Below are 7,661 nucleotides of genomic sequence, written 5' to 3' on the forward strand. Positions count from 1 at the left end.
ACCATCCCATAGCCCACTGACACTCTGTTAATTTTTTGTAGACTCCCCCCACCCCTGCATTTTATTTTGGACAGATTCTAGTGTTGTGATTTCAAGTTTACTACTTCTGTAACATCAAATCTGCTGATAGGCCTGTCTGGTGTATTTTCCATCTGAGACATTATAATTTTCATCACTAGAAATTTTATCTGGGTTTTTTCTTATATCTTTCCTGTCTCAAATGCCTACTGTTTCTTCAAGCTTTCTGAACTTATGAACTACAAGAATAATAACAATTTTAATGTCCTGCTCTAATAAATATATGTGTTATTTCTGGGGCAGCTTTGATTGATTCTCCTCTTCATTATTGGTGAAATTTTTCTGCTTCTTTGTATGCCTGGTGAATTTTTTTTAATTGAATGCCAGACATCGTGAATTTTAACTTGTTGAGTCTTGGATGTTTTTGATTTCCCATAAATACTTCTGAACTTGGTTTTGGGATGCAGTTTAGCTGCTTGGACATCATCTGTTTCAGATCTTGCCTCCAAGTTTTGGCAAGAGTTAGGCAGGACCATAGCGGCATCTAGTGTATGACCAACTCTACTCCATTACTTACTTATACAAGACTCCTCCAGGCACTCAACTCCATGCTTTGTAAACTGAGATTTTTCACTCTGACTCGTGTTAAGAAGAGTAACTCCTGGGGCTGTGTGACTTTTAGGGATTGTTCCTCCTAATCCTATCAGGTAATTCTTTGCCTGTTGTTTTTTTGGATGGCTTCTCCACATGCATATAGTGTGCAGCATTTGGCTGAAGAATCAAGGAGTCTCTCTACATATCTGACCCTCTGCAGATCCCCAAAGCTCTTTTTCTGGGAAACTTTTCTCCCTCTGATACTCAGCCCTATGAACTGTAGCTACCCTGGCTTCCCCAGACTCCTAGCTTTTCTCCTGTTTCAGGGAGATGGCTGGGTTCCACCTGATAGCTACCTCTCTCTGCCAGTTTGGATTGTTCCCAGATACTAAGCTGAGTTGGTAAAAGGCTCACTTTGTTTTCTGTTTCTCAAGGGCCACTGTCCTTCATTGCCTGATGTCCAACATCTTGAAAACTGTTGTTTTTTTGTTTGTTTGTGTTTTTTTCTTTTAAGGTACATGTGTTTTCATGTTACTGTCATGTCTGAAAGTGGAAATTTTTATCCCAACTATTGTTTCTTCAAACACTTTTTCTGCTCCATGCTTCTATTTATCACTTTTAGGACTCCAGTTTTCCATTTGTTGAACCTTGCACTATTGTCTCATAAGTCACCGCAGCTATGTTCAGTATTTTCCAACCTTTGTTCTCTCTTTATTTTTAAAAATATTTTTTTTATTTATTTTAGAGAGAGGAGAGAAAGAGACAGAGAGAGAGAGAAGGGGGGAGGAGCGAGAAGCATCAACTCCATATGTGCCCTCACCAGGCAAGCCCAGGGTTTCGAACCAGCAACCTCAGCATTCCAGGTTGATGCTTTTAACCACTGCACCACCACCGGTCAGGTTCTCTCTTTTTTTCATATTGGATAATTTCTAATGATCTATGTTAAAGTTCACTGACTTTTATTTATTTATTTATGTTTATTGAATGTATTCGGGTGACATTGGTTAATAAAATTATATAGGCTTCAGGGCTACAATTCCATAATACATCATCACACTGACTCTCTTTATGTCATCTCCAATCTACTATTAAGCCCATTGGAGTTTATTAAATTTAATAATTGCATTTTCCACTAGGTTCTTTTATAGTCTATATTAATTGGCACACAGTTGTTTAAGCCAGACACTTGGGGACCATAAACCACTTACATCCTCAGTTAGTACATCAATGAATCCTTTCCATTCTACCTCCCAAATCAATCTCAAACCTGTTATAGAACATTTTCCAAACCCCCCAAATTTCTCATGTCTCTTCCCAGTCAATGCCTTACCATGTCCAGGAACAACCATTCAAGGACTTGATATAAACTGAACATCATGGTGTGAACTCTTCCAACTTCTTTCACTCATTAGAGTGTTTTAGAGATTCATCCATGCTGTTACATGTATCAGTAATTCATTTATTTTTATTGCTGAGTTGTACTCCATTCTATGAATATATCATAATTTTTAAATTTTATTTAGAAGATTAACTTTAACACAGTGAGATTGATCAATAAGAGTACATAGGTTCAGCCCGACCAGGCGGTGGCGCAGTGGATAGAGCGTCGGATTGGGATGCTGAGGACCCAGGTTCGAGACCCCAAGGTCGCCAACTTGAGCGTGGGCTCATCTGGTTTGAGCAAAAAGTCCACCAGCTTGAACCCAAGGTTGCTGGCTCCAGCAAGGGGTTACTCAGTCTGCTGAAGGCCCGCGGTCAAGGCACATATGAGAAAGCAATCAACGAACAACTAAGGTGTTGCAACGCGCAATGAAAAACTAATGATTGATGCTTCTCATCTCTCTTTGTTCCTGTCTGTCTGTCCCTGTCTATCCCTCTCTCTGACTTACTCTCTGTCTCTGTAAAAAATAAATAAATAAATAAAAAACTTTAAAAAAAGAGTACATAGGTTTCAGATAAACATTTCTATAACATTTGAACTGTTGATTATGTTGTATACCCATCACCCAAAATCAAATCATTTTCCTTCACCTTATATTTGTCCCTCTTTACAAATATATTTGTCCCCCCACCCTCTTCCCATCCCCCTCCCCTACATCTCCTTTTTCCTGGTGACCACTTCACTTTTATCTATGTCCATGAGTCTCAGTTTATATCCCACCTATGTGTGAAATCATGCAGGTCTTAGCTTTTTCTGATTTACTTATTTCACTCAGTATAATGTTCTCAAGGTCCATCCATGATGTCGTAAATGTCACTATGTCTTCATTTCTTATGGCTGAGTAGTATTCCATAGTATATATGTACCACATCTTTATCCAATCCTCTGTCAAGGGACACTTTAGTTGATCCATGTCTTGGCCACTGTGAATAATGGCCATGGATGAACATGGGGATGCATGTGTCTTTATGTACCAATGTTATCGAGTTTTGGGGGTATATACCTGGTAGAGGGATTGCTGGGTCATATGGTAATTCTATTCTTAATTTTTTGAGGAACCAACAATACTTTCCTTCATAATGATTGTACTAATTTTCATTCCCACCAACAGTGTATGAGGGTTCCTTTTTCTCCACAGCCTCCCCAACACTTGTTATTACCTGTATTGTTGATAACAACCAATCAAACAGGTGTGAGGTGGTATCTCATTGTAGTTTTGATTTGCATTTCTCGAATAGCTGGTGAAGAAGAGCATCTTTTCATATACCTGTTGGCCATTTGTATGTCCTCTTGGGAGAAGTGTCTGTTCAGGTCCTCTCCCCACGTTTTAATTGGATTGTTTGCGTGTTTGTTGCTGAGCTTTGTGAGTTCTTTATATATTTTGGATATTAAACCCTTATCAGAGCTGTTGTTTGCAAATATCACCTCCCATTTTGTCAGCTGCCTATTTGTTTTGTTGTCAGTTTTCTTTTGCTGTACAGAAGCTTTTTAGTTTGGTATAGTCCCATTCATTTATTTTTGCCTTTACTTCTCTTGCCTTTGGAGTCAAATTCATAAATTGCTCTCCATGGCCAAGGTGCATGAGCTTAGTATCTGTTTTCTTCTATGTAATTTATAGTTTCAGGTCTTATATTTAGGGTTTTGATCCATTTTGAATTAATTTTTGTGCAGGGTGACAAACTATAATCAAGTTTCATTCTTTTGCTTGTGGCTTTCCAATTTTCCCAGCGCCGTTTATTGAAGAGGCTTTCTTCTCTCCATTGTGTGTTTTTGCTCCTTTATTAAAGATGATTTGTCCATATATATGTGGTTTTATTTCTGGGCTCTTGGTTCTGTTCCATTGGTCTGTAGATCTGTTTTTCTGCCAATACCAAGCTGTTTTGAGTTTCATGGCTCTATAGTATAATTTGAAGTCAGGTAGTGGGAAACCTCTGACTTTATTCTTTTTCCTCAGAAATGCTTTGGCTATTCAGAGATTTGTATGGTTCCATAAAAACCTGGTAATTTTTTGTTCTATTTCTTTAAAAAATGATTTTGGGATTTTGATGGGGATTGCATTAAGTTTGTATGTTGCGCCTGACTGTGGTGGCGCAGTGGATAAAGCGTTGACCTGGAAATGCTGAGGTTGCCGGTTCGAAACCCTGGGCTTGCCTGGTCAAGGCACATATGGGAGTTGATGCTTCCTGCTCCTCCCCCTTCTCTCTCTCTGTCTCTCTCTCTCTTCTCTCTCTCTCTCTCCTTTCTAAAATGAATAAAAAATATTTGTATGTTGCTTTTGGTAATATGGTCATTTTAACTATGTTGATTCTTCCAATCCATGAACATGGAATATTTTCTTATTTCATTATGTCTTTTTCAATTTTTTTCAATAATGTTTTATAGTTTTCAGTATATAGGTCCTTTACATCCTTTGTTAAATTTATTCCTAGGTTGTTGTTTTTGGGGTTTTTTTTTGTATTTTTCTGAAGTTGGAAACGAGGAGGCAGTCAGAGTCCTGCATGCGCCCGACTGGGATCCACCCGGCATGCCCACCAGGGGGCAATGCTCTGCCCATCAAGGGCGTTGCTCTGTTGCAACCAGAGCCATCCTCAGCGCCAGGGCCAACTTTACTCCAATGGAGCCTTGGCTTCAGGAGTGGAAGAGAGAGACAGAGGAAGGAGAGGGGGAGGGGTGGAGAAGCAGATGGACGCTTCTCCTGTGTGCCCTGGCCAGGAATCAAACCCGGGACTCCTGCACGCCAGGCCGATGCTCTACCACTGAGCCAACCGGCCAGGGCTTATTTCTAGGTATTTTATTTTATTTTTTGTTGCAATTGTAAAAGGAATTGTTATTTTTTAGTTCATTTTCTGATGTTTCATTGTTGGTATATAGGAAATCAGTGGACTTTTGTAAATGAATTTTGTATCCTGTGACTTGACTGTATTGGTTTGTAGTTTCTAATAGTTTTTTGGTGAAGTTTTTGGGGTTTTCTATATATAGGATCATGTCATCTGCAAAAAGTGGTACCTTTACTTCTTCTTTCTTGATATGGATCCCTTTTATTCCTTTCTCTTGCTTGATTGCCCTGGCTAAAACTTCCAGAACTATGTTGAATAAGAGTGGAAAGAGTGGGCAGTCTTGTCCTGTTCCTGATTTTAGAGGAAACACCTTCATTTTTTCACCATTCGGTATGATATTAGCTGATGGTTTGCCATATATGGCCTTTATTATGGTGAGGGACTCTCCGTACATTACTACTTTATTGAGTGTTTTAAACATAAAGGGATGTTGCATCTTTTAAAATGCTTTTTCTGCATCTATTCATAGATCATTGGTTTTTGTTCTTTGTTTTGTTGATGTATTACGTTGATTGATTTCCATATATTGAATCATCCTTTTGCTCCTGGAATGAATCCCACTTGATCGTGGTGTATTATTTTTTTAATGTGTTGTTGTATTTGATTTGCTAGTATTTTGTTTAGGATTTTTGCATCTATATTCATTAGAGATATTGATCTGTAGTTTTCTTTTTTGGTATTGTATTTGCAAGGTTTTGGTATGAGGCTTATGTTGGCTTCATAAAATGTGTTGCAGAGTCTTCTTTCTTCTACTTTTTGGAAGACTTTGAGAAGGATAGGTACCACATCTTCTTTGAATGTTTGGTAGAATTCACTAATGTAGCTATCTGGTCCTGGACTTTTGTTTTGGGGAAGGTTTCTGATAGTTGTTTCTATTTCCTCGCTGCTTATAGGTCTATTTAGGTTTTCCAATTCTCCATGACTCAGTCTAGGAAGACTGTATAGTTGTAGGAATTTATCCATTTCCTCTAAGTTATTGAATTTGGTGGCATATAATCTTTCATAATATCGTATTATGATCCTTTGTATATCTATGATGTCTGTGGTAATTTCTCCTCTTTCATTTCAGATTTTGTTTATATGAGTCTTTTCTCTTTTTTCCTTAATGAGTCTAGCCAGTGGTATGTCAATTTTATTGATATTTTCAAAGAACCAGCTCCTTATTGTATTAATTTTTTCTATAGTTTTGTTTTTGTTGTTCTCTATTTCATTTAGTTCAGCTCTAATTTTTAATATTTCCTTTCTTCTGCTGGCTTTGGGTTACCTTTGTTCTTATTTTTTCTAGTTTCTTAAGGTGTGATGTTAGGTTATTTACTTGCATAACTATTGGCCACATCTGTGTACACAGATGTAGGGACATCATTAGCAAAGACCTGGTCCTTGTAGTGTGCCTCAAAGGATATAAAGAAAAGTAGAAAGGTAAAGTTCTCTGTAGCAAGACTATTGCTGCTTTATGACTATTTGACTTACCATGTTGTTAGGGTGCCTGAGTTTCCAGACTAGACCATAGGACCCAACTTATCATTCAATGTAGATGGAATACAAGGCATTGGTAATGGACTACACTGGAAAACAACTTTTTCACCAGTGGCTAGCACAATGTTTTCAATTCTGTTTCAGCTGACATTCTATAATTCCATGATAAATACAAGGAGCCAAGAGAAAATTTATTACCTGTACTAGAGGTTGAATGGGCCTTTGTGGGTTGACCTGGAGACCCAACAAACACTTATAACATTTTCTCTGCAGAAAAATGAGTTCTGGGTTTCACATGCTATACTTACAAACGTTCCCGAACACAGACCATTCATGAATTGGAGACTTCCTGTGGTGAGTGAGAGCATCCCTCGTGGCCTTGAGCAGGAAGAGATTAAAAAGCAAAGCAAGGAACTACTGTGGCTGGAACATTATGGGGGGAAACACTGATCATGACAGAGAACCCAGACAGAGTCCTCAGAGAGCTGCGGCTGCCGTCCTGCATGGCTAGCTGCCGAAACATCCGGCAGGCACACTGCGGTTTGTAGAGTGCACTGCAAAGCCAACTGATGGAGCTCTAAAAATGTCCACGTGCTTTTCTCTTTATATTTGGGGGATTCATGCCCATCTCTGTATGAAGGTTGGGTCATCATCTCTCTCAAGTGTTAAGATTGGTGCATCAGGAATGCAAGTGGGAAAAAATACTTTGAATAATAGTTTTAGTTATTTAAAATAGGATTTTTTTAAAATTTTAATATCTTGAAAAACATGGAACGCTTCATGAATTTGTGTGTCATCCTTGTGCAGGGGCCATGCTAATCTTCTCTGTATCATTCCAATTTTAGTATATGTGCTGCCGAAGCGAGCACTGAAATAGGATTTTGTAGCAGAACACTAAGCTTAAAAATCAAGCTTAATTCACAGAGTGAGAAAGTTGTTCCAAATTTTTTTACTTCCCTCTTTGGCATATGAAAATCTATACAGGATTCCAAAAAAGCTTGTACAGGAAATAAAATAGAGGATGGTCTTTCTCTTCAGACCCAGGCAAGTGTAAGATAAAGGAGAAACAGGCTGATTGAGTAGATTAGACGACAAGCTTCTTCATGCCCCATTTGGTGTTAAGAACTTGCACCATAAAAGTGAATCAACTCACTGCCTTATTTTTTTGTCAGGAAAATCTTATTAAAAGTCTTTTAAAATTTGGCTGAACTACCACAGTGAGCTTAGTGAAATAATAAAAATGCAGTGTCCTCAAGGGCAATATTTTCAATTCAAATCATTCTCTTTATTATGTA

General features: G+C 38.2%; 1 non-coding gene across 1 annotated transcript; it reads right to left on the reverse strand.

Annotated features, from left to right (window-relative positions):
• Nucleotides 1-7,128: 7,128 nt before the first annotated feature.
• Nucleotides 7,129-7,235, reverse strand: LOC136332632 (U6 spliceosomal RNA). The gene has a single exon (XR_010730799.1). It is a non-coding gene; the product is annotated as a U6 spliceosomal RNA (small nuclear RNA).
• Between the last annotated feature and the right edge of the window lie 426 nt (nucleotides 7,236-7,661).

The sequence above is a fragment of the Saccopteryx bilineata genome, chromosome 3, assembly GCF_036850765.1.
Source record: "Saccopteryx bilineata isolate mSacBil1 chromosome 3, mSacBil1_pri_phased_curated, whole genome shotgun sequence".
NCBI lineage: Eukaryota > Metazoa > Chordata > Mammalia > Chiroptera > Emballonuridae > Saccopteryx > Saccopteryx bilineata.